Consider the following 18570-nt stretch of genomic DNA (forward strand, 5'->3'; position numbering starts at 1 on the left):
CACCTGTAATCCCAGCACTTTGGGAGGCCAAGGCAAACAGATCACTTGAGGTCAAGAGTTCGAGACCAGTTTGGCCAACATAATGAAACCTCATCTGTAGTAAAAATACAAAAACTAGCCAGGCATGGTAGCAGGCACCTGTAATCCCAGCTACTCAGGAGGCTAAGGCAGGATAATTGCTTCAACCTGGGAGGTGGAAGTTGAAGTGAGCCAAGATCACACTATTGCACTCCAGCCTGGGTGACAGAGTGAGACTCTGTCTCAAAATATAAATAAATAAATAAATAAATAAATAAATAAATAAGTCATTTAAAAAAAAAAAAAGAACCTACAGAATGAGAATTACACAGATATAAGTTAAAAATTACTATGTAAGGGCCGGGCGCGGTGGCTAAAGCCTGTAATCCCAGCACTTTGGGACCGAGGCGGGTGGATCAGGAGGTCAAGAGATCGAGACCATCCTGGTCAACATGGTGAAACCCCGTCTCTACTAAAAATACAAAAAAGTAGCTGGGCATGGTGGCACATGCCTGTAATCCGAGCTACTCAGGAGGCTGAGGCAGGAGAATTGCCTGAAACCCAGGAGGCGGAGGTTGTGGTGAGCCGAGATCGTGCCATTGCACTCCAGCCTGGGCAACAAGAGCGAAACTCCGTCTCAAAAAAAAAAAAAAAAAAAAAAAAATTAGCTGAATGTGGTGGTGTATGCCTGTAATCCCAGCTACTTGGGAGGCTGAGGCACGAGAATCACTTGAACCTGGAAGTTAGAGGTTTCAGTGAGCTGAGACTGTGTCACTGCACTCCAGCCTGGGCAACAGACTCTGTCTCAAAAAATAAAATAAAACAAACAAAATAAAATAAAAGAGCTGGGCATGGTGGCTCATCCTTGTAGTCCCACCACTTTGGAAGGCTGAGGTGGGAAGACTGCTTGAGCCCAGGGGTTTCAAACCAGCCTGGGTGACATAACAAAACCCCATCTGTTAAAAAAAAAAAATTAGCCAGGCATGGTGGCTCACACTTTCTCCATGCCGGCTGGTTTGTCTGTTTGCTTGTTTGATTGATTGTTTTGAGATGGAGTCTGGCTCTGTCGCCCAGGCTGGAGTGCAGTGGCACAGTCCTGGCTCACTGCAACCTCTGCCTCCTGGGTTTAAGCGATTCTCCTGCCTCAGCTTCCTGAGTATCTGGGACTACAGGCATGTGCTACTATGCCCAGCTAATTTTTCTGTATTTCTGGTAGAGATGGGGTTTTGCCACGTTGGCCAGGCTGGTATTAAACTCCTGATTTCACGTGAGCTGCCTACCTTGGCTTCCCAAAGTGCTGAGATTACAGGAGTGAGTCACCACATCCAGTCCTTGGTGCTACTTGTGAGGCTGAGAAGGGAGGATCATTTGAGCCTAGGATGTCAAGACTGCATAGCTGTAGCTATGGTCACATCACTACACTCCAGCATGGGTGACACTGTCTCTAAAAAGCAAAGACAAAACAGAACATAAAATAAAATTTGATGGCGGGAGGCCAAGGCCAGCTGATCACCTGAGGTTGGGAGTTCAAGACCAGCCTGGCCAACATGGAGAAACCCTACTAAAAAAAAAATACAAAATTAGCCTGGCGCAGTGGTGTATGCCTGTAATCCCAGCTACTTGGGAGGCTGAGGCAGGAGAATTGCTTGAACCTAGGAGGCAGAGGTTGTAGTGAGCCAAGATCACACCATTGCAGCCTGGGCAGCAAAAGCAAAACTCTGTCTTTTTTTTTTTTTTTTTTTTTTTTTTTGAGACGGAGTTTCACTCTTGTTACCCAGGCTGGAGTGCAATGGTGCAATCTCGGTTCACCGCAACCTCCGCCTCCTGGGTTCAGGCAATTCTCCTGCCTCAGCCTCCTGAGTAGCTGGAATTACAGGCACGTGCCACCATGCCCAGCTAATTTTTTTGTATTTTTAGTAGAGACGGGGTTTCACCATGTTGACCAGGATGGTCTCGATCTCTCGACCTCGTGATCCACCCGCCTCGGCCTCCCAAAGTGCTGGGATTACAGGCTTGAGCCACCGCGCCCGGCCTAAAACTCTGTCTTAAAAAATAAAACAAAAATAAAAATTGATGAAATTAACCATTGCTAAGTGTACAGTTTAGTTGCACTGAATATGTTTACAGTGTTCAACCATTGCCACCATATATTTTATTATTTTCTTCTTGTAAAAATGAAACACTATGCCAGTTAAACAATTATCCCTCATTTACCCCTCCCTCCAGTCCCTGGCAACCACCATTCTACTTTGTCTCCATGATTTTGACTGCTATAAGTATCTTTTTTTTTTTTTGAGATGGAGTCTCACTCCCGTTGTGCACGCTGGAGTGCAGTGGCGTGATCTCGACTCACTGCAACCTCCACCTCCCAAGTTCAAGTGATTCCCCTTCCTCAGCCTCCTGAGTAGTTGGAATTATAGGCATATGCCACCACATCTGCCTAATTTTTGTATTTTTAGTAGAGTTAGGGTTTCCCCATGTTGGCCAGGCTAGTCTCGAACTCCTGACCTCAGGTGATCCACCCACCTCGGCCTCCCAAAGTGCTAGGATTACAGGCGTGAGCCACCGTGCCCAGCCTACTATAAGTATCTTCTGTAAGTAGAGTCATTTTTTGTCGTTTTGTGATTGGCTTATTTCATTTAGCATAATGTCCTAAAGTTTCATCCATGTTGTAGCATTCTACAAAATCTCCTTCCTTTTTAAGCCTGAATCATAATAGTTCATTGTATGTATCTCCCACATTTGACTTGTCCATTCATCTCTAGATAGACACTTGGATGGTTTCCACATGTTAGCTATTTCAAATAATGGTACTATGAACATGGGAATACAAATATATGTTGCAGACTCTGCTTTCAGTTCTTCTGGGTATATACCTAGAAGTGGAATTGCTGAATCATAGTTAAACTTCTATTTTTAATTTTTTCGAGGAACCGTCACACTGTTTTCCACAGCAGTGTCGCTGTTTTACACTTTCACCAAAAGTGCACAAAGGTTCCAGTTTCGCCGCATCCTCACCAACACTTACTTTCTGTTTTTTGAAAGTAGCCTAGTCATCCTAATGGGTGTGAGGACATTGATATTATTTTAGAATGTTATAAATAATAAAATCCTAAATCATGCAATCATTTCTTTCCAGGCATCAGAAAAAAATTTGTTTTCCATTTAAAACATTTTAATTTGCCAGGCGCGGTGGCTCACGCCTGTAATCCCAGCACTTTGGGAGGCCGAGGCGGGTGGATCACGAGGTCAAGAGATCGAGACCATCCTGGTCAACATGGTGAAACCCCGTCTCTACTAAAAATACAAAAAATTAGCTGGGCATGGTGGCGCGTGCCTGTAGTCCCAGCTACTCAGGAGGCTGAGGCAGGAGAATTGCCTGAACCCAGGAGTCGGAGGTTGCGGTGAGCCGAGATCGCGCCATTGCACTGCAGCCTGGGTAACGAGAGTGAAACTCCGTCTCAAACAAACAAACAAAAAAAAAAAAAAAAAAAAGAGGGCCAGGAAGAGTGGTTTGAGGCCACCTTGGGCAACATGGTGAAACCCCATTTCTACCAAAAAAAAAAAAAAAAAAGAGAGAGAGAAACAGAAAAAAATTAGCAGGGTATGGGATGTTCGTCTCTGGTCCCATCTACTCAGGAGGCTGAGGCAGGAGGATCTATTGAGCCAGGGAGGCGGAGGTTGCAGTGAGCCTAGATCATGCCACTACACTCCTGCCTGGGTGACAGAGTAAACCCTGTCTCAAAAAAAATAAATTAAGAGAAATTAATTTTTCTCTAGACAGCAGGGCAATTAATTTCTCTTTCTCTCTCTTTTGTTCTTTCTTTCTCTCTTTTCCTTCCCTCCTTCCCTCCTTCCTTCCTTCCTTCCTTCCTTCCTTTCTTCTTGTTAAATTTGTCCAATATTTATTTATTTATTTATTTATTTATTTATTTATTTATTTATTTTTGAGACGGAGTTTCGCTCTTGTTACCCCCAGGCTGGAGTGCAATGGCGCGATCTCGGCTCACCGCAACCTCCGCCTCCTGGGCTCAGGCAATTCTCCTGCCTCAGCCTCCTAAGTAGCTGGGATTACAGGCACGCACCACCACGCCCAGCTAGTTTTTTGTATTTTTAGTAGAGACGGGGTTTCACTATGTTGACCAGGATGGTCTCGATCTCTCGACCTCGTGATCCACCCGCCTCGGCCTCCCAAAGTGCTGGGATTACAGGCTTGAGCCACCGCGCCCGGCTTGTCCAATATTTATTGAATCGTGAACGGCGACAAACAGTGCCGCAATCAGAGGCTCATCCATCCTGATGCCTCTCTTGGCTTCCCTTTGAGAAGGAAGCCTGAGGCGGGCATCCCCAAACTCTGGGAGACAACCCGGGAGACATGGGGTATGCACAGAGATAGGATGATATCGGGAAACAGGAGTGGAGTGGGGCGTGGATCCTGGGAAAGACACGGACACGGACACACAGACTCTCCCACACAGAGGCAAAGACCAGGGGCGTCAGTCTGTCCCCAAGCAGCCGCGAGATCATCAGGGAAAGATCAGGCGAACACGAGACATTTCAGTCCTTCCTGTCATGAAGCGTCTGCTGAGAGGTCCCCAGACTCGGCCTTCAGGGCGCATTAGTCCTGAGCCAAGGCAGCTTTGATGGCGGCCACCAGCTTCAGAAACTTGCTTTCTGTGTCCACGTAGCCATCGCCTTTCTTCTTAGAGTGAATCAACTTCCCGGCTACCATTACTTCAAAGAACCCAGTGTCCTAGGGAGTTCCCTCGCCTCCAATGTCCAGGCAGCCGGGAACTCACCTTCTAACTTCTTGAGCTGAAGATACTTGGACTTACAGCCTCAAGCCCACAATAAACGACTCCGACAGCGGGAGCCATGGCTCGGGGCTGCCACATCCTCTGGGAAGCAGACACCCTGGGGCACAGTGACCTCCTCCCTGGATGCTCGAGGTCTGCGCCACATATATATACCTATATACCTATATATACAAATATATGTATATATACATATATATATATATATATATATATTTTTTTTTTTTTGAGATAGAGTCTCATTCCATCGCCAGACTGGAGTATAGTGGCGCGATCTCCACCACCCGGGTTCAAGCGATTCTGCCTCAGCCTCCCAAGTAGCAGGGCTTACAGGCCCACGCCATAATGCCCAGCTAATTTTTATATTTTTAGTAGAGAAGGGGTTTTACCACGTTGGCCAGGATGGTCTTTATCTCCTGACCTTGTTATCTGCCTGCCTTGGCCTCCCAAAGTGCTAGGATTATAGGCGTGAACCACCGCGCCTGGCCCAGAAATTTCTTTTAAAAAAGAATTTTATTCATTTAAAATATATGCATACAGTTGCTTACTATAATCTAGGCACTGTCTTAAGCATTTGTTTCCACCAGCCATACTAAATGACTCATCTGCATCACCAGATTTCAGGAGAAATTAGGTGCACTGCCAGAAGAAAAGGAAATACTTTAGATACTAGTTTTAGCAAAACATGGCATTAATACATTGCAGATGGAGCAGCATGTGAAATTGCCTTCAACTTACCAATTGATGGATTTTAAGAAAAACTAGAAAACAATACTGACAAAGAATCCATTAAACCAAATTACTTTTTGCTATACATGTACTTGGCCACATCATTTTGCATATTAAACAGCAACTGTAGTTAAACAGGCTGGGCTCAGTGGCTCACTCTTACTATGTTGCTGAGGCTGGTCTGGAACTCCTGGCCTCAAGTGATCCTCCTGCCTCAGCATTCCAAAATGTTGGGATTAAAGGCGTGAGCCAGTTCTATGCCCAGGTATGCCCAGTCCTATAATTGTTATTCCTGAGAAATAATAAACTAACTTACATAACGTCTTACTGGAGGATGGGGCAACTTTTTGTAATTCTTTAAAACAGGAATCAGCAAGTACAGGCCACAGGCTAGATTTTCAACTTGCTTCCTGTTTTCTTTTCTTACTTTCTTTCTCTTTCTTTCTTTCTTTCTTCCTTCTTTCTCTTTCTTCTTCTTTTTTGGATAGGCTTTACTTATTTATTTTTATTTTTATTTTTTCATTTTTTGAAATGGAGTCTCACTCTGTCGCTCAGGTTGGAGTGCAGTGGCGTGATCTCGGGTCATTGCAATCTCTGCCTCCTGGGTTCAAGCAATTCTCTTGCCTCAGCCTCATGACTGACTTGGATTACAGGCGTCTGCCACCACACCCTGCTATTTTTTTTTTTTTTTTTTTTTTTGCGTGATCTTGGTTCACGGCAACCTCTACCTCCCAGGTTCAAGCAATTCTTCCACCTCAGCCTCCCCAGTAGCTGAAATTATAGGCACCTGTCATCATGCCCAGCTAATTTTTGTATTTTTGTAGAGACAGGGTTTCACCATGTTAGTCTTGAACTCCTGACCTCAAGTGATCCACCCACCTTGGCCTCCCAAAGTGCTGGGATTACAGGCATGAGCCACCACGCCCAGCCTATTTATTTATTTTTTGAGATGGAGTTTCACTCTTCTTGCCCAGGCTAGAGTGCAATGGTGCAATCTTGGCTCACTGCAACCTCTGCCTCCCGGGTTAGTTAAAGCAATTCTCCTGCCTTAGCCTCCTGAGTAGCTGGGATTACAGGCGTACGCCTCCATGCCCAGCTAATTTTGTATTTTTTTTGAGTAGAGACCAGGTTTCACTATGTTGGCCATGCTGGTCTCACATTCCTGACCTCCAGTGATCCAATCACCTTGACCTCCCAAAGTGCTGGGATTACAGGCATGAACCACTGCACGTGGCCGACAGGCTTTATTTTTTAAGAGCAGTTTAGGGTTTACGGCAAAATTGAGTAGAAGATACCATCTGTGTACTTCCTAACCCTGCACATGAATAGCCTCTTCTGTTTTCAGTACATCCCCCATCACGGTGATACATTTGTGACAACTGAGGACTACATTGACACTTCATCACCACCTGACTCCCTGGTTTGTAGGACCTGTGCAAGCCAAGAATGATTGTGACATTTTTAAAGGTGGGGAAAAAACTTTTCTTTTTTTTTTCTTTTTTTTTTTTTTGAGACGGAGTTTCGCTCTTGTTACCCAGGCTGGAGTGCAATGGCGCGATCTTGGCTCACCGCAACCTCCGCCTCCTGGGCTCAGGCAATTCTCCTGCCTCAGCCTCCTAAGTAGCTGGGATTACAGGCACGTGCCACCACGCCCAGCTAGTTTTTTGTATTTTTAGTAGAGACGGGGTTTCACCATGTTGACCAGGTCTCGATCTCTCGACCTCGTGATCCACCCGCCTCGGCCTCCCAAAGTGCTGGGATTATAGGCTTGAGCCACAGCACCAGGCGTAAAAAAACTTTTAAGAGTACTATTTCTTGACGTCTATCTATAGATAATACGAAATTCAAATTTCAGTGTCCATAAATAAAGTTTTATTAGAATGCAGTCAGACCCCGTTGATTAAGTAGTGCCTGTGGCTCCTTTTGTGCCCCATCGCTGAGTTGAGTAGCTACCATCATAAGCATATGGTCTACAAAGCTTAAAATACGTACTAACTAGCCGGGCATGGTGGTTCACACCTGTCATCCCAGCACTTTGGGAGGCCAAGGTGGGCAGATCATGAGGTTGGGAGTTAAAGACCAGCCTGACCAATATGGTGAAACCCCGTCTCTACCAAAAATACAAAAATTAGCCAGGTGTGGTGGTGTGCACCTGTAGTCCCAGCTACTCGGGAGGCTGAGGCAGGAGAATTGCTTGAATCTGGGAGGCACAGAGGTTGCAGTAAGCCAAGATTGTGCCATTGCACTCTAGCCTGGGTGACAGAGCGAGACTGTCTCAAAATAGAATAAAATAAAGTAAGTATTATCTGTTCCTTTATATACACAAAAATTGCCATTCCCCTGCTCTGAAAGACAAACTATGACCTAGGGCAGCCTGAAGAGATTTGAATTGAGGCAAAATTCCCTCCAGACCAAACATTGATACCTGCCACCTGAGTGTCTCACCTTGATGGCGCAAAGATATCTTAAACTTGACAGGGATCATATCCTTCCCCATACCTGGTTCTTCTGCGACACCCTCCCTCATCAAACCAGTTGCTTAAGCCAGAGGTTTTTTGTTTGGTGAGTTTTTGTGATTCCTCCCCACTTGAACCTCCTTCCCTGCTCCTCCGTCCCATTAATCATCGCGTTTGTATTTTCCAAATCCATCTCCTTTTCCACATACCTCCAGCTAGCCCCATGACTGAAGTTTTCAGTATTTCCTGAAGGAGACTGAAGCAGTGGCTTCCATGGGATGGGTCTACAGGTGTGCACCACCGCACCTGGCTGATTTTTTGTATTTTCAGTAGAGATAAGGTTTCACCATGTTGGCTATCCTGGTCTCAAGCTTCTGGCCTCAAGTGGTCTGCCTACTTCAGCCTCCCGAAGTGTGCTAGGATTACAGGTGTGAGCCACAGTGCCCAGCTTTTTTTTTTTTTTTTTTTTTTTTTTTTTTTTTTTGACAGTCTGCTTTGTCACCCAGGCTCTATACCAGGAGTACAGAGGCGTGATCACAGCTTACCGCAGCCTCAAACTCCTGGGCTTAAGCAATCTTCCCACCTCAGCCTTCCAAGTAGCTGGGACTACAGGTATGTACCACCACACCCGGCTAATTTTTTCTATTATTTGCAGAGACAATGTCTTGCCATGTTGTCCAGACTGGTCTCAAACTCCTGGGCTTAAGCAATCCACCTGCCTCAGACTCCCAAAGTGCTATGATTACAGGGATGAACTGCTGTGCCCAGCCTGGCCCCAATTCTTAGACCCTCTGTTTGTCCTCTACCACACAGCTAGCATGACCTTCTTGGCATCTGTCCTCATCATTCCTCTCTTTCCCTCCCCTCGGTGGTAAAGAACTAGACCACCATGTTTGTCTGTCCATTATGTCTTCCAGTGACCCATCATCTTTCCTCTAGCTCTGCTCCTTTTTCTGTGTAGATATGATGGAGTTGACAATCCCAATATTTAGCCCGCTGTCCAGCCGTAGGTGAGCACGTGGCCACCCTGGACCAATCAGTTTCTTTCTCCTGGGAATTTTCATCTTCAGTGAAGATGTACAAGGTAGAAATGCTGGTATCAGTTGGTACAGGTGGACATGGACACAGTGTCTGGACATGGTGGCTCATGCCTATTACAGGAATCCTAGAGCTTCGAGGGGCTGAGGTGGGCCGATTGCATGAGCCCAGGAGTTCGACACCAGTCTAGGCAACAGGGTGAAATCCTGTCTCTACAAAAAATACAAAAATTATCCTGGTGTGGTGGCATATGTCCGGAGTCCCTGCTACTCAGGAGGCTGTGGAGGGAGGATCACTTGAGCCCAGGAGATGGAGGTTACAGTGAGCCAAGATTGTGCCATTGTCTCCAGCGTGGGTGACAGAGCAAGACCCTGTCTAAAAACCACCACAACAAAAAAATGACACAGAAGGCTGCTCCATAGGTTAGGGTTTTGGCGTGTGGAAGTCACATTGCCTACATTCAAATTTTTGTTCACCCACTCACTAAACTAGGTGACTCTTGGCAAATCCCAGAACTGGTCCATGCCTCAGTGTCCAATGGTGATCACAGAAACAAATCACCCTTCCTGAGGACTCACCACTTGAGTGAGTGTGAAGTGCTGAGGACAGTTCTTGGTACACAGTCAGAGCCTAGTAAAGAAAGCTGTCCTTATAACTTGAGAGTCAGTGTCCAAATCCCTATAGCTGGGATCCTGGATCTGTTTCTCCTTTTTCTTCTTCCCTAGTCCTAGTTCCTCCCTCCTCTTCCTTCATCTTCTTGTTTAAATAGAGACAAGGAGGGTCTCACTATGTTGCTCCAGCTGCTCTGGCACTCCTGGGTTCAAGCAATCCTTCCATCTGAGTCTTCCAGAGTGCTGGGATCACACGTATGAGCCACTGAACCCAGCCATTCTTAGATTTCTTCAGTTTTCCTTAAAGCATCTTTTTATCTTTCTTAAAATAGTTTGAGTGGGGTTTTGTTTGCTGATAAAAATTGGCCAGGCACAATGGTTCATGCCTGAAACATCAGCACTTTAGAGGCCAAGATGAGAGGATCGCTTGAGTTCAGGAGTTCAAGACCAGCCTGGGAAACATGGCAAAACCCCGTTTCTACAAAAATAATTTTAAAAATTGGCTCACACCTGTAATCCCAGAACTTTTGGAGGCCGAGGCAGGTGGATCACTTGAGGTCAGGAGTTCAAGATCAGCCTGGCCAACATGGTGAAATCCCATCTCTACTAAAAATACAAAAATTAGCCAGGTGTGGTGGCATGCACCTGTTGTCCCAGCTACTGAGGAGGCAGAGGCAGGCAATTCGCTTGAACCAGGGAGGCAGAGGTTGCAGTGAGCTGAGATCTCACCACTTGCACTCCAGCCTGGGTGACAGAGTGAGACTCCATCTAAAAAGAAAAAACAAAAACCAATTAGCCAGGCATGGTGGCACATACCTGTAGTCCCAGCTACTCAAGAGGCTGAGGTGGGAGGATCATCTCAACCTGGGAGGTCCAGGCTGCAGTGAGCCATGATGGCACCACTGCACCACAGCCTGAGTGACAGAGACCCTGCCTCAAACAAACAAACAAACAAACAAAAGTATTATTAGGGTCCATTGTTTTGGACTTAGCTCCTGCACTGGTCCCAGCAGATCAAACCAAATCAAAATGGAGTCACCCATGCTAAGTGCCATATAATCAAACTGAAACTTTAAGGAAGCAGATAGATCCCAAAATAGACAAGTTTTTCCTGAAAACAAGAAATTTCAGTCTACCAAGGTCATCATAATAAGAAAGTCCCATCTGCTTTAACCTGTACAAAAAAAAAAAAAATTAACCTGAAGTTTTTCTTTGTGACAAAAGAAAAATGTCAAAAAAGCATTTTTTGTATTATTCTCTTTCCTTGTTCCCACCTTACAAAACCTGCTGTTTTGCTATTGCCCAGCATTCTACTTTGTAGAATAAAGCCAATTAGATCTATAAGTATGTATATTTTTCCTAGAGACAGGGTCTCCCTCTATGCCCCAGGGTAGAATGCAGTGATTACGGCTCACTGCAACCTCAAACTCCTAGACTCAAATGAGCGTCCTTGCCTAAGCCTCCAGAACAGCTGGCACTACAGACGTGTGCTACCATGCCCAGCTAAGTTCCTTATTTTTATTTTTTGTAGAGACAGAAGTCTTGCTATGTTGCTCAGGCTGGTCTCAAACTCCTGGCCTCAAGCAATCCTCTATCCTTGGCCTCCAAAAGTGTTGGAATTACAGGCGTGAGCCACTGTGGCAGGCCTAGAACTAATTTGTTGTCATTTTTCTCTTGACAGAGCCAAAAGAACCCCAGCCAACATTCCCTCTATGACTCACCATTGTTCTGGGGACACAGGTCAGAAAGTATAGCAAGGCTGCAGGGACCTCAGTTAATGCCCTGGCCCTACCAACTTCCCAGCCTTCTCTCTCCTCACCACCTCCTCTCCAGCTTCTTGTGCATCCCTGCATGGTTTTTTTGTTTGTTTGTTTGTTTTTTGAGTCAGAGTCCCTCTCTGTCACCCGGGCTGGAGAGCAGAGGCAGGATCTTAGTTCACTGCAACCTTCAACTCCCACCTTGATCCTCCTGCCTCAGTCTCCCACGTAGCTGGCACCACAGGCACGCACCATAGTGCCCAGCCAATTTTTTAAATTTTTTGTAGAGACTGGATCTCAGAGTGTTGCCCAGGCTGGTCTTGAACTCCAAGGATTAAGTGATCCTCCTATCTTGGCCTCACAAAATGCTAGGATTATAGGAGAGAGCCACTGCACATGGCTGTGTGTCCCTGAATTTGCCAACCTCTCCCTTTGAGTCTCAGGGCCCAGATTCTTGGCTCTCTAATCAGGAATGTCCTTTTCCCAGTCCCGCACCCCTGCCCTTCCCATTCTGGTAAACAGAAATAGGTCATGTTCTACTGAGACACCTCTGGAGAGCAGCAAGGCCTGCTCCACTCCTGCCCCCACCCCCGGTTTAGCTGAAGGGATCCATGATAACCTCCAAGGGTCAACATTTTCTCACAATTTACTCTCCATAGCCCACATTAAGAACTAAGGTAGAGTTTTGTTTTGCATTTTCTGAATAAAAATGCTGTTATAATATGTCATACTCTTTTACAAATGGCCCACACTTGTGGGGGCTGCTGCTACATGCTTTTTCTTCTCCTTTCCCTCCTCCCTTCCCCTGCATTAGCAGGCTGTTGGAGGGCCTGGTTGGCAACTTCCCCACCTGAGAGGCCCCAGAGCCTGCCCAGGGTGGGGAGCAGTTAATGTTTAATGAGTGAGTGAATGAATACATTTTAAAAGGTAAGGGCCAGGTGCGGTGGCTCACAGCTGTAATCCAGCACTTTGGGAGGCCGAAGTGGGCGGTCCTGAGGTTAAGAGATCGAGACCATTGTGGCCAATATGGTGAAACCCAGTCTCTACTAAAAATAAAAAAAGTAGCCGGGTATGGTGGCAGGCACCTGTAATCCCAGCTACTCGGGAGGCTGAGACAAGATAATAGCTTGAACCCAGGAGGCAGAGGTTGCAGTGAGCTGAGATTGCGCCACTGCACTCCAGCCTGGGCGACAGAGTGAGACTCTGTCTCAACAACAACAAAAAAGAATTATGAAGTCCAGATCTGGTGACTCACACCTGTAATTCCAACACTTCAGGAGGTAAGATGAGCAGATCACTTGAGCCTAGGAGTTTGAGACCAGTCTGAGCAACATAGGGAGACCCCTGAATCTGAATCTACAGATAATTTTTTAAGACATCCATACAGGCCGGGCGCGGTGGCTCAAGCCTGTAATCCCAGCACTTTGGGAGGCCGAGGCGGGTGGATCACGAGGTCGAGAGATAGAGACCATCCTGGTCAACATGGTGAAACTCCGTCTCTACTAAAAATACAAAAATTAGCTGGGCATGGTGGCGCGTGCCTGTAATCCCAGCTACTAGGGAGGCTGAGGCAGGAGAATTGCCTGAGCCCAGGAGGCGGAGGTTGCGGTGAGCCGAGATCGCGCCATTGCACTCCAGCCTGGGTAACAAGAGCAAAACTCCGTCTCAAAACAAAAATAAAAAATAAAAATTATCTACATAAGCAGAATATGTATGGATGTCTTTTTTTTTTTTTTTTGAGACGGAGTTTTGCTCTTGTTACCCAGGCTGGAGTGCAATGGCGCAATCTCGGCTCACCGCAACCTCCGCCTCCTGGGCTCAGGCAATTCTCCTGCCTCAGCCTCCTGAGTAGCTGGGATTACAGGCACGCGCCACCATGCCCAGCTAGTTTTTTTGTATTTTTAGTAGAGACGGGGTTTCACCATGTTGACCAGGATGGTCTCGATCTCTTGACCTCGTGATCCACCCACCTCGGCCTCCCAAAGTGCTGGGATTACAGGCTTGAGCCACCGTGCCCAGCGATAATCTTTAAAAGTTAGCCAGATGTGGCCGGATGCGGTGGCTCACGCCTGTACTCCCAGCACTTTGGGAAGCCAAGGTGGGTGGATCACGAGTTCAAGAGGCTGAGACCATCCTGGCCGACATGGTGAAATCCCGTCTCTACTAAAATACAAAAATTAGCTGGGCATGGTGGCGTGAGCCTGTAGTCCCAGCTACTCGGGAGGCAGAGACAAGATAATAGCTTGAACCCAGGAGGCAGAGGTTGCAGTGAGCTGAGATCAGGCCACTGCACTCCAGCCTGGCAACAGAGCAAGTCTGCATCTCAAAAAAAAAAAAAAAAAAAGGCCGGGCGCGGTGGCTCAAGCCTATAATCCCAGCACTTTGGGAGGCCGAGGCGGGTGGATCACGAGGTCGAGAGATCGAGACCATCCTGGTCAACATGTGAAACCCCGTCTCTACTAAAAATACAAAAAAAAAACTAGCTGGGCGTGGTGGCACGTGCCTGTAATCCCAGCTACTTAGGAGGCTGAGGCAGGAGAATTGCCTGAACCTGGGAGGCGGAGGTTGCGGTGAGCCGAGATCAGGCCATTGCACTCCAGCCTGGGTAACAAGAGCGAAACTCCGTCTCAAAAAAAAAAAAAAAAAAAAAAAAAAAAAGCCAGATTTAGTGGCACATGCCTGTAGTACCAACTACTTGAGAGGCTAAGGCAGGAGGATTGCTTGAGCCTGGGAGATTGAGGCTGCAGTGAGCCATGATCATGCCACTATACTCCAGCCTGGGTGACCAGAGCAAGACTCTATCTTGGAAAATAAAGGAAAAAGATAAAAAGTATGAAGGGAATCGGGGAACTATGCTCTGTCTCCTGGGGACCTTTCTACTGAATCAAGGTGGCCTCTCTGGACAATAGGATGAAGCTCTATTCTCTGGTCAACTCACTGTTTACGAAGTCCATTCCCACAGCAGCCGAGGGACAAGTTCACTATCCCTGCCCAGTCTGCACCAGCCAACCCCTGGGTTAAACCTCTCAGGTCTTCCCCCTTGACTACACTCTCTAAATCCCAGAGTAGGTAGAGACTGAAGATGTGAGGTGACAGATGGGGTCTATTCTCCAGCCAGAGTGGTGCAGAAAGCCCCAACATCACAAATGTCCTGAAACCCAAAGAGAAGACACAAATTGTCAGGAAAGGAGGCCTGGCGAGGTGACTCGCGCCTGTAATCCCAGCACTTTGGGAGGCTGAGGCAGGTGGATCACGAGGTCAAGAAATTCAGACCATCCTGGCCAACATGGTGAAACCCCGTCTCTCCTAAAAATACAGAAATTAGCTGGGCGTGGTGGTGTGCACCTGTAGTCTCAGCCACTCAGGAGGCTGAGGCAGGAGAGTCGCTTGAACCCAGGAGGCGGCGATTGCAGTGAGCTGAGATTGCGCCACTGCTCTCCAGCCTGATGACAGAATGAGACTTTGTTTAAAAAAAAAATTATTCAGCAAAGTTTAGCTAGCTCCTGGGGTCATAAGTAACCTGATTCTGTGTTCCCAAATGTGTTGTCTGGAGCATGTACACATAGTATGTATTAAAGCAAAATCAGAATAAATATTGCCTTCCGAGTTGGCTTTGTGTGTGTGCTGGTTTTTGTGGTTGATTAGTCTTTCTTCTCAGTTGGGTAGAAGCCAGGCTTCTGTCTCCCAACACACGCACAGACTCAGCACACACACAAACCCCAGGAATTAAATCACTCTCCAAAATGATAAGTAGGAAGCAGGAGGTTAGGTGGAGAGTGGAGGAAGTGGGAGAGAGGAGGCCTCTTCCCCTGCCCTGGGGAGGAGCTCTGGTCCTGAAGAGGTCAGGGTATGCAAAGGCCTCTGGGTAGGACTAGGAACAGGGCCATTGGCCAAGTACCCTCTGCTCTGTTACTCCCAGGGCCGGCTCCACCCTCAGTCCTGGGAGCTCACCCTCGGCCAGTGAGGGGCTTCAGGTGTGGGGAACGTGCAGATGAAGAGTGACGCTCTTTGTCTCACATTCCCTCTTAGATCTCAATTTTCTTTTTCTTTTCTTTTCTTTTTTTTTGAGACGGAGTTTCGCTCTTGTTACCCAGGCTGGTGTGCAATGGCCCGATCTCGGCTCACCGCAACCTCCGCCTCCTGGATTCAGGCAATTCTCCTGCCTCAGCCTCCTGAGTAGCTGGGATTACAGGCACGCGTCACCATGCCCAGCTGATATTTTTGTATTTTTAGTAGAGACGGGGTTTCACCATGTTGACCAGGATGGTCTCGATCTCTTGACCTCATGATCCACCTGCCTTGGCCTCCCAAAGTGCTGGGATTACAGGCTTGAGCCACCACCCCCGGCCTTTTTTTTTTTTTTTTTTTTTTTTTTTTTTGAGATAGTGTTTCATTCTTATTGCCCAGGCTGGAGTGCAGTGGTGAGATCTCACCTCACTGCAACCTCTGCCTCCCAGGTTCAAGCGATTCTCCTGCCTCAGTTGCCTGAGTAGCTGAGATTACAGGCGCCCATCACCATGCCTGGCTAATTTTAAAAAAATTATTTATTTTTTGTAGAGACGGGGGTTTCATCATGTTGGCCAGGCTGGTTTTGAACTCCTGACCTCAGGTGATCCACCTACATTGGCCTCCCAAAGTGCAGGGATTTCAGGCATGAGCCACCGTGCCCAACCGACTTCAGTTTTCTTAAAAAGAAATTATTCAAAAAATAGCCGGGCGTGGTGGTGCACGCCTGTAGTCCCAAATGTGTTACTACTTAGGGGGCTGAGGTGGGGAAATTGCTTGAGCCTGGGAAGTCCAGGCTGCACTGAGCTGAGATCAGACCACTGCACTCCAGCTAGGGAGACAGAGAACCTGTCTCAAAAAAAAAAAGAAATAAAGAAATAATTTTTGTCCTTTTTCTGTAAGCATATTTTAAAACTTTTTCCTGGCGGGGAGTGGTGGCTCACACCTGTAATCCCAGCACTTTGGGAGGCCAAAGCGGTCAGATCTGACCTGAGGTCAGGTGTTTGAGCCAGCCTAGCCAACATGGTGAAACCCATCTCTACTAAAAATACAAAAATTAGGTGGGCATCCTGGCGGGCGCCTGTAACCCCATCTCTACTAAAAATACCAAAATTATCCAGGCATGGTGGTACGTGCCTGTAGCCTCAGCTACTCAGGAGGCTGAGGCAGAAGCATTGCTTGAACTCAGGAGATGGAGGTTACAGTGAGCTGAGATAGGGCCACTGCGCTTCAGCCTGGGTGACAGAGCAAGACTCTGTCTCAAAAAAAAAAAAAAAAAAGGCAGAAGAGGCAGGAGGATAGGAGTTTGAGACCAGCCTGGCCAAGGTGATGAAACCCCATTTCTACTAAAAATACAAAAACTAGTGTGCGCCTGTAGTCCCAGCTACTCCAGAGGCTGAGGCAGGACAATCTCTTGAACCCGGAAGGTGGAGGTTGCAGTGAGCCGAAATCGCGCAGCTGCACTCCTGCCTAGGCAACAGAGTGAGACCCTGTAAGGAAAACAAACAACACACACACACACACACACACACACACACACACACACACACACACTTTAAAAAAAAAAACAAGTGATCTGCACAGGAGCATTCTAAACAGAGCCCCCTTCCCTTCATCTGAATGACCACCCCTGACAGAGTCCCGGGTCCGGGCGGGGAGGGTCAGGGACCGGCTGTGGTGTCTGTGCAGGCTTGCCTCCACTGGCCTGAATCTCAGCAGGAAGAAGTGGCTCTTCCCTCAGGCCAAGCAGGAAATGATTCTCCCACAAAAACACATGACCCTGAGACCTTCCCAGGGAGTTGCATACATTCGTTTTAAAACCAGCATAGCAATTCTGAGGGTTTTAGAGCAGGAAGGGTTTGCTCCTAATTCTCCTAAGGCTGTCTACTGTTTAATTACGAAAACCACTGCTGTGTTCACAGCTGAAGAAACACAGGAAGGATCAAGACGTGAACTGCCCTCAGCTCTACCTCCCTACACTGCCTCAGAGTCCCAGGGACAGGCTGGGCCCCAGACAGGGCTGTCTGGAAGGACTGAGCAGGCACTGACCGCTCATGCTCGGGAACCAGGCCAGTGAATGTGGGTTGAATCTAGGCTGGATCACGTCCATGTCCTCATCTGTAAAATCATGCCAGGCACGTCGCATGCTTGGTACATAGTCATTCGTTGCATCTGGGCCACAACCCTGTGAGGGAGGTGTTATTATCATCTTTGTTTTACCAAGAAACCTGAGGCATAGAGAGGGTAAGAACATTACTGAGCCCGGTGCCGTGGCTCATGCCTGTAATCCCAGCCCTTTGGGAGGCAGAGGCTGGAGGATCGCTTGAGCCCAGGGGTTTGAGATCAGCTTGGAACATGGTGACTAAGGTCACATAGCTCGTGTATGTATAACTGAAATTTGAAACCAGGCAACCGGGCACCATTAGGCTCTACTGCCCCTATGAGGAGCACACACTTACCTGTACCTGTCTCAGAGAATCTCTTTGAATTAAAGGAGATAATGCATGTACAGTGCTCTGAACAGAGCCTGGGACTTAGCACTCCCAGTAAACACAAGTTCAACATCATCGTCATCAACTGTCCTATCTATTCAGAATTCTTGACTACTATTATTATTAAAGGGTCTCACTGTGTCACTCAAGCTGGAGTTCAGTGGCATGTTCATAGCTGACTGCAGCCTCAAACTCCTGGGCACAAGTGATCCTCCCACCCCACCTCCCAAAGTGCTAGGATTACACCACACCTGGCCCCATTAGAATTCTGAAGCAGTCGCATTCCTGGTCCTGGCTGCACGAACATGGCAGAAAGCTTATATGCTTAAAAAAACTTGTACTGGATTAAAAAATAAAAGAAGAAGAAGAATACTGGGAAAAAAGAAGAAAAGAAGAGGAAAATAAAATTAGACTCTGGTGATTTAAGAAATCTGCAGAGTTTTTCTCCTTGGTTTTTATGTTTTATTTTTTCTTTCTTATTTTCATTTATTTATTTATTTATTTATTTTTTGAGACGGAGTTTCGCTCTTGTTACCCAGGCTGGAGTACAATGGCGCGATCTTGGCTCACCGCAACCTCCGCCTCCTGGGTTGAGGCAATTCTCCTGCCTCAGCCTCCTGAGTAGCTGGGATTACAGGCACGCGCCACCA

The 18570-nt window shown here is 47.1% G+C and overlaps 1 pseudogene; it reads right to left on the minus strand.

Moving 5' to 3' along the window:
* Positions 1-4613: 4613 nt before the first annotated feature.
* On the minus strand, positions 4614-4895 carry LOC120366024 (selenoprotein W pseudogene; annotated as a pseudogene).
* Between the last annotated feature and the right edge of the window lie 13675 nt (positions 4896-18570).

Source organism: Saimiri boliviensis, chromosome 11 (assembly GCF_048565385.1).
Source record: "Saimiri boliviensis isolate mSaiBol1 chromosome 11, mSaiBol1.pri, whole genome shotgun sequence".
In the NCBI taxonomy this organism is placed as follows: Eukaryota; Metazoa; Chordata; class Mammalia; order Primates; family Cebidae; genus Saimiri; species Saimiri boliviensis.